Raw genomic sequence first — 8127 nt, 5'->3', positions numbered from 1 at the left:
AAAGAGTGTTCTCTTTTTAGATTTTTCGGTGACTTACAGTGTCCCTTTATAATGTAGCACTGCAACTCTGCCTACAAATCTCTAAATTTCTGTTAGAAAGGAGATGCTGCTGTTTATGTGCATATATGAGCACTTGCCACTGTACACAGCGTACCAGACGTAATCCCGTGAGTTCTGCATCCACTGAACTTCTGCTGAATTCTGGATGGGGTTTGTGCTTGGAAGGCTTCTGGATCAGGGTTTCATGTCAGGAAGTGCTGAATAAAAGGCCTGTTCAAAACCAATCAAACAGAAACCCAATAAAAGAAGTCTTTTCCTTTTCTTGGAGCTCATGTTAGTCTCCTCTGAGTCTTGGTCCCTCAACCCTCCTAACCAAATTTGTGGTACAGATTGTATTTTATGTATCGATATGTGTTAAGACAGCCTGTTATTTTGGGATTACATTACTTGTGTTTGTATTGGGGAGACTTTTAATTCCAAAGGTGCTGCCAGTCTGTACGCAATTTAAACTGAAGCAGAGTTTTTGTTTTTTCCTGGGGACTTCTACAGACTTCCAGATATTTAAAATCTGAAGTTGTGGTTCTCTTTGGTTCATCATCTGTTAAAGACTGCTGGCTGTATTAAAACTGGCAGAAGAGTTAAACAAGAATAAAAAAGAGGTGTTCCAGAGAACCAAGATGTCATAGAGTATTCCTCTCCTGAAGGTACACTGTCACTTAGAAATCACTGAGAATAATGGTCACACAAATACAAAGAAAGACAAAAAAAAAAAAAAGTCTGAAATTTTGCTTAATATTGAAAAGCTTAATTAAAGGAAGAGCTCGAGGTTTGAGCATTTCTACTGACCACTTTGTGCAAAGGGGATTGTCTCTGTATGGATGTGGTACATCATTGACAGGACACAGTAAATCAGCTCTTCATCTGGCTCTGCCGTAGCTGTAACCCTCCACAGCTGAGAATGCTCACATCATGAGGAGGAGGAGGAGGAGGATATATTAGCTCCTGTCATTTCAGAAGATGTCTGTGCTACAAGGCAGAGGGCTTGGTGCTGAAGGTAGTTTTGACAAAGAGGTTATGGTACAGGGGCCATAGCTGATGTGAAGATACGCGGACTTGTTCTTGAATTCCCTATTCTTTTAGTCTCTGTTTTACAGACATAGTTCTTTGAGGAACCTTATAGTTTGAGGATGACAAATTTGGTAAAAAAAAGTTGAAGAGGATCTTATTGTTACAGAAGAAGAACTAAATGAACTTTTAGTAGAAAGGGAGGAACATGATGAAATGTCATAATACCCACTGCAAAGTCTCTGGGTGTCATTCTTAAGAGCAAAGTGCTAGAATTTTGTGCTAAATGCTCAGTGATTCAGAGCTTGAGGACACAGTACATGAGTAAGTATTTCTTGCTTTAGTCATCAAACAGCCACATTAAAGCATGACTAAGAAGAAAGGCAAGGCAGCAGTGAAATGTGGAGCTGATGAGATAGCTCCATACTGAGAGCAGAACTGGAGATGAGATCAGAGATGAGTGAATTGAGTTGATTGCGTCTTGCTCAAAAAGTAAAGAAGCAGGGAAGGATAAGAACCTTTCAATAATTATAAGCAATCAGAGGGAGAAAACAAACCCCAGAACACAACACGTAAAAACAGCTCACATGACGCTGTAATCTCATAGCTTATACTGTCAGCAAAAAGAGATTGGATGAGTTTCTGCAGACTCAACACTACTTGCCATGCAGCAGCAGTTAGTACTATTGAAATGCTGGAACTGATGGGAGCCAGCTAGGCTGTTGTGACTGGGAACAGACATCCTCCGAAGAGCATGAGACAGCATTCTGCAGCATGAGAAATCCTTGCCTGTCAGTCTAAACTGGTGGTTTGTTTGGTGGACTGGGACCTGTATCTCTCATGAGATAGGAATGTTGCCTTTTTCTTCTTTTGTGTGTTTAAATACCCAGTTTGGTTCTCATTGAAGATGGAACTGTCTTTTTTTTTTTTTTTTTTTTGGTAAATGCAGCCTGATGGATATTAATTTTCAGCAGTTACATGTATTCTAAATATCAGCATTAGGAGGAGCAAGGGTGCCTGCATTTGTGAATATATTTAAGAAAGAGTGCAATGTCAGGAACTTGTCCTCTCCAGCTCAGTGTGAATTAATGTTGTGTAATGTTCTGGGCATAACTGACCTTGAGTTGAGCTGTTTATATTTCCCCTTGGAGAAAGACTGGTTAAGCTCATGCAGTTCTATACCATCAAGCAGTTGAAACTGGAGCCACTTGTGTGAATCTTGCCTCAGGAGGTTTGAGGTTCCTGCTGAATCTTTTTGGCCAGTGGACAGAAGTAGGATTTGCATTTGCAGCCTGACAAGGGTGGGTGAAGTTTTGAGGGTCAAAGCAGCTGCAGTCAGCCCCAAGTCCCTGAACACACAATAGCTGCGAGCTGTATGCCTGTGCTGCCCACCTAAAAGAGTGTAGAGGAGCCAGACTGCCTCCATGTTTAATAATAAAAGGAGTAAAGACTGTGATCTCTGTGCTTAAATGCTGTTTAAAGGATGTAAAAACTATGTAATTTTACCTTCTACTCAGGAATAGCTTATCTAAGGACTACTCTTGAAAGGAATTGCTGGGAAGGCCAGTTACAGGCAGAATTTAGTATTGAAGTTCGAAATGTTCTTTGTCTCGCGGTGTATATTGCATGCTGTCTTATTGCCTGCACCAGCTTTTCTCTTCAGTTTGCTTAAGAATCATGTGAATAAAAAGGTACCATGAATTAAAAAGTAATATGCTTTTTAGCCTTCTTGGCAGCTCATGTCTGTTCTCCATTTCCTGGCAGGATTACCCCTGTGACTACCCAAATACTCTAAAGCAAAGATCATAGCTGTATATCCATGAAATAGGAAATCTTCAGTCTATGTATCCTGTGAAATAGGAAACCTGTAGTGATTAGACTGGGTTGACATAATTTTCAGAAGAGCTAAGGAGGTATGAAGTGATGTAAAGTGAGTATTTTAAATTTTCACATGAAAAAAGTGCCACAAATTAATGGAAGTGTAATCTCACTACAAAAAGATGAGGCCAGGAATTTTAAACAGTGGGAGCTTAACCTCAGGCACTGAAATCCTTACCTTACTTAGGACATAAGTAAATAAATAGTTAAAGACATTGAGGAGTCACAACAACCCCGTGCAACATTATAGACTTGGGGCAGAGTGCCTGGAAAGCTGCCTGGTGGAAAAGGACCTGGGAGTGCTGGTCAACAGCAGCTGAACATGATCCAGCTGTGCCCAGGTGGCCAAGAAGGCCAATGGCATCCTGGCCTGGATCAGCAATGGTGTGGCCAGCAGGACCAGGGCAGTGACCGTCCCCCTGTACTCGGCACTGCTGAGGCCAAAACCCCACTCCTCGGCTCAGGTCCGGGGTTTTTTTTGGGGCGGGATCGTGCCCAGAGAAGGGCACGGGATCTGGGGAAGGGTCTGGAGCACAAGTCCTGTGAGGAGCAGCTGAGGGAGCTGGGGGTGTTTAGCCTGGAGAAAAGGAGGCTCAGGGGGGACCTTATGCCTCTCTACAGCTGCCTGAAAGGAGGCTGTAGCCAGGTGGGGATCGGTCTCTTCTCCCAGGTAACAAGCAACGGGATGAGAGAGAAAGGCCTCAAGTTGTTCCAGACTAGGTTTTAGCCTGGATATTAGGAAAAATTTCTTCATGGAAAGAGTTGTCAATCATTGGAACAGACTGCCCCAGGAAGTTGTGGAGTCACCATCCCTGGAGGTGTTTAAAAGTCGTGTAGATGTGGCACTTAGGGACATGGTTTAGTGTCAGTGGACACAGCAGTGCTGGGTTAATGGTTGGATTCAATTATCGTGGAGTTCTTTTCCAATCTAAACAATTCTATGATTCTATGAAGAGATCTTAATGAACCTATTTTTCTCCCAAGTACTTCCTGCAGTTCACTTACTGAGCACTCAGGTAAGATGTCTTCAGAGGTTTTGAATGTAATTGGTTAAAAAGAGACAACAACAACAGTTCTGAGAATCTTAGCCTTTCAGTCTTAATTTGTGCTCCATTTTTTGAATATTTGCTCTTATAAATGCATAATTTAATGATATTTCAGTAATGGAAGTTTTTGATTATCTGTTCTTGAGGAGAGACTCCACTTGTAAAACATCCTTATAAATGGCTTACTTTTTCAAAGCATGTTACCAGCATGGTTATTTTTGAGTGTGGCATTTGTGTTACAAATGAGTGTTTGAGATCACTTAAAAACTTACTTAAAAGTCTTAGAGATTTATTTTTACCTTACAGAAATGTTAAGAAATAAGCTTCATTCTCTTTGTTAACAGACAACTCTAATGCCTCAACTTTTGAGTAGCATTGAAGTAAAGTTTCAAAGTGTTTTTGAAGTGTTTCATAAACTCTGTGCTATATAGAGTTTGCTTAAACCGAAGGAAAATGGAAAATATAATAGTAATAACCCCCAAGACTTGTCTTGTCTGAATACAGTGCAAAGATGTTTTAAATGACTAGACAAAAAATTATGAAAGCAGCATATGACTTAAATTATAAATAAAATATGGGGACTACTGGACCAAAACCTGCATGCAGGAAAAATTTAGTGACAATCAAATCTACAGAGAGGACTTCAAGAGCATTTACTCAGCCCTCAGTCCTCACACTTTTACAGTTAAGAGTCACGTATTTTGAGCACCTGGACTGCAAACGGTCTTTCCAGAAATTCACTGCATGACTCTGTAAATGTTTAAGCAGTTCTTAGATTTTCGGCTCATCTCCCTGTGCTTGGTGTACCTGGGTTTTGCTTTCATCTGTTCTGTGGTGACTTCCACAGCTTCCTAATTATGTAAGCTGTGACTTAGAATGGCCCACAAATTCTGAGTGTTTGCAATGATGAACTATAAAAGGATTTTTTACCTGAGGGAATAAAAGACTCGAATTTGCTTGTCTTGCATTCATGTCAATTGTCAAAGCTCCAGCAATAGAGCGGTACTGTGATAGCTTACCTAAGATGGGAGTTTGCTCTATTTTTTTTTGAGGAGTGGGGTTTGCAGTGTCATCACCATCACCCCACTGGAAGACAAAAGCAGAGAACATCTACTCTAGAGAGCTTACAAGCTCGGTGTATCAGAGCTCTCCTTAGCAGCCCCCAGCAGGGCAGCAGAACCAGGTTCCCAGATACAGAGCTGGAACACTCAGATGATTACAGGGACACAAGGTATGAATTCCAGAAAGGTCAAGCGAATTCCTTGTGCTTGTTCATATCAAGATTTATACAAATAGCATAACATGAGGCTTGGCAAGATAATTTTCCTTTGGTTTTGCCATGTGTTTCTTCACAAGCCTGTGCCCCATTAAAAAAAGCAGAATACCTAATACTAGATGTCTGCCTGATGTCTCAATATTGCATGCTTAGTTCTTGTTGGCTGCAGTGCTACTGCAGTAAAGGCAAGGTAGTCACAGCCAATTTGTCTGTATCTGCAGAAGTGAGTTCTCAGTGCTTGGCTGTGCTATAAAGTCAGTCCCTGAGAATCCCTGACAGTAATTTTCATTCTCCTCCTCAAACTTAGAGCAATATATAAAGCAGAGGAAGCACAGGAACCTCCTGAACAGTTTCTTTCCCCATTGCCTGTCAGTGATTTCACTGCAATGCCTAGAAAAAGCAAAGTAGTTCAGGCAGCATCTATTTCTGGCGTGAAATCCTAGTTGTGGATTCCCAGTGCTGATGTGTTTTTTAGACCCTCTGATGAATTTCTAAGCTCTCTTGGAATAACAGCTTCTGGGAGGGGACTGAAATTCCTATGGCAGATTTCAAGTTTGCAGACTTTGATGAAATCTAAACAACAGGGTGGGAAAGCTGCTTTTTGTCAAGAGCAGCTATGAAGGCAGAGAAGCAAATTCTTGTTAATAGGGAGCTTTTCATCTCCTTGACAATTTTTTCTGAGAAATGAAGGGTAGGATATGGAAACCAGTATGAATTTTGAGGAGTGGGGACAAAGGAATGGATAATCTTTTCTGTTCCACTTGTCCTCAGGGAGGAGATATTCTAGCTAGGGATAAAGATACAGCCTGGTACTCAGAAGTGTGTTGGTGACCCTCATAAAAGCAGTGCCTTGAGATCCAGAGAGAGGAAGGGAGAGTCACATTGAGGGCTGTGTAGTAGCTCAGAACCACTGTTGTTAAGTTTATTTTTCCTTCTCTAGAAAGCCTGATTTTCTCTTATTTTAGCCTAGAAGAGACAGCTATTGCCATTTATTATCTCCTTGTGTAACAGCAAACATGGGTTGCAGCTGTTCATGGCAAAAATCTGGAGTAGAAAAACTCCTTATCTGTAGATACACATCACAGGCATTTCCAATTTCTCACCAGCAAATGGGACACTATATAGAATATTTTTGGTAGCTTGCAACATCATATGAAAAGATTACAGTGATGGCAATTTGTACAGTGTGGTCCCTTCTCTTTGCTCCTTCACCTTTTGCCCAGTCCCTTGATAAACTTACTCAGATTGGGCAAACAGAAATGGCTTAAACAGAAGATGGCAGTCCTCTGTGGGGAATGGCTTTGTAATTGTACAGTCCCTCGGCTCCCCACAGCTACTGACTTCTCCAGTTTCTCCCCCTTTGCTCCCTGTACAAGACGGCAGGGTCTCCAGTCTTGCTGTAAAAGCAGTAAGTTCAGGAGAAACAAGCAAGATTCTAGTCAGAGATACTTTTGTCTTTGCCAACCAAAAGGAAAGCATGAGTATATATCCAGGGTAGTTATTTAAAGCAACCAGTTATATTATTTTCTTTTCCTTCACATCACTGAATCAGAGTGCAGTTACATACTGTTGAGTTATTGGTGAAATAGCAACAGAATGATTAAGAAAATCATCAGGCAAAACCACGCAAAATATGTTAGTTATCAACAAAGTAATTGGATAACATTTAAGCAAATGAAACAGACACAGGCATGCAAAGGATTATAATAACTGTAGCAGAGTGGAGGTTTCCAAGTGACTGCATTCCAAGTGACCCAACTCTATTCACTACCAGCAAACAGAGGACTTTCTCATCACTACCCTACCTCAAGAAATCACAACGAGAGAGGACAGCCACCCCAGAGGTATCAGTGATTCCCCAAAAGTGGGAAATTATAAATGAGAGTGAGAGTAGGAAAGCTTTAGAGGAAGAAAACAAATTCTGAATTCTGTTAGATGGCTAACAAGCTATATTTCATGAAAAGGATAACTTTTAAGCCTGTTGTGGTTCAGTGGTTACAACAACAGCCAGAGTAAAAATGCAATATATACTACTGAAAATAATTTTTGAATTTGGGAGGGAGAAAAAGTATAAAATTTTTTTGCAGAATGGGAAGAGTGATAAAGTCAAGCTGAAGTCTACAGGAAGAAAGTCACTGACAGTTTTAAAAAGAAAGATTAATTTTCTAAAACATAAAGCAAGAATTCCTAGTGATGGTGTAAGAAGTTTTTTTAGATGGAGACAGTACATTTAAAATAATGTAGGAAAGGACTAAGTTTTTATGGATTTGGAACTGGGAAGGAGGAGGATGATGGAGATGACGATACTGAAATATTTTCTAAACCGTTAGCAGAAAAGGAGAATTCTTAGGAAACACAGGCTACACAACTTAAAGAACTGATCTTCTTATGATGTGTCAGAACACCCCACATGAGCATGCATAGATGTCCTCCCCTTTCCCAAACACAGCCTCCAGCACCACTTCCACCCCTACTCAGCTGATGCAGAGCTGCCTCCAGGTCGCTGCATGGCCCCTGCCCGGCACTCCCTTGTCCTCAGCAACTGCTGCCGTCCTCAGCAGCAGCGGGCACACGATGCTTGCCCAGCAACTGGGGTGCATAGTCCTGTGCTCCCCTTTGGCTCCCCATCCGCAGCTGTGCTCGCCGCTAAGGAGTCATGGTCAGCTACCACAACCGGCTGAAGGGATCGCAAAGACGAATGGTGTCTCTGACTGCCCCATTATGGCCTTGCTCGTCAGCTCTTGTGCTGCTGGTTGGGACCGTGGCGCTGGGTCGCTCTCCCCGCAGCTGGCTGAGCGCTGCTGGCGGCATTGTGAACAGGCGCTCTGCACGGAGCACTCCTCCTGCCGCGCTGCCCAGCCC

Source organism: Corvus brachyrhynchos, unplaced genomic scaffold (genome assembly GCF_000691975.1).
Source record: "Corvus brachyrhynchos isolate BGI_N302 unplaced genomic scaffold, ASM69197v1 scaffold363, whole genome shotgun sequence".
NCBI classification, from domain to species: Eukaryota; Metazoa; Chordata; class Aves; order Passeriformes; family Corvidae; genus Corvus; species Corvus brachyrhynchos.
The sequence above is the reverse complement of the archived record's forward strand: the minus strand, read 5'-3'. Positions refer to the sequence as shown.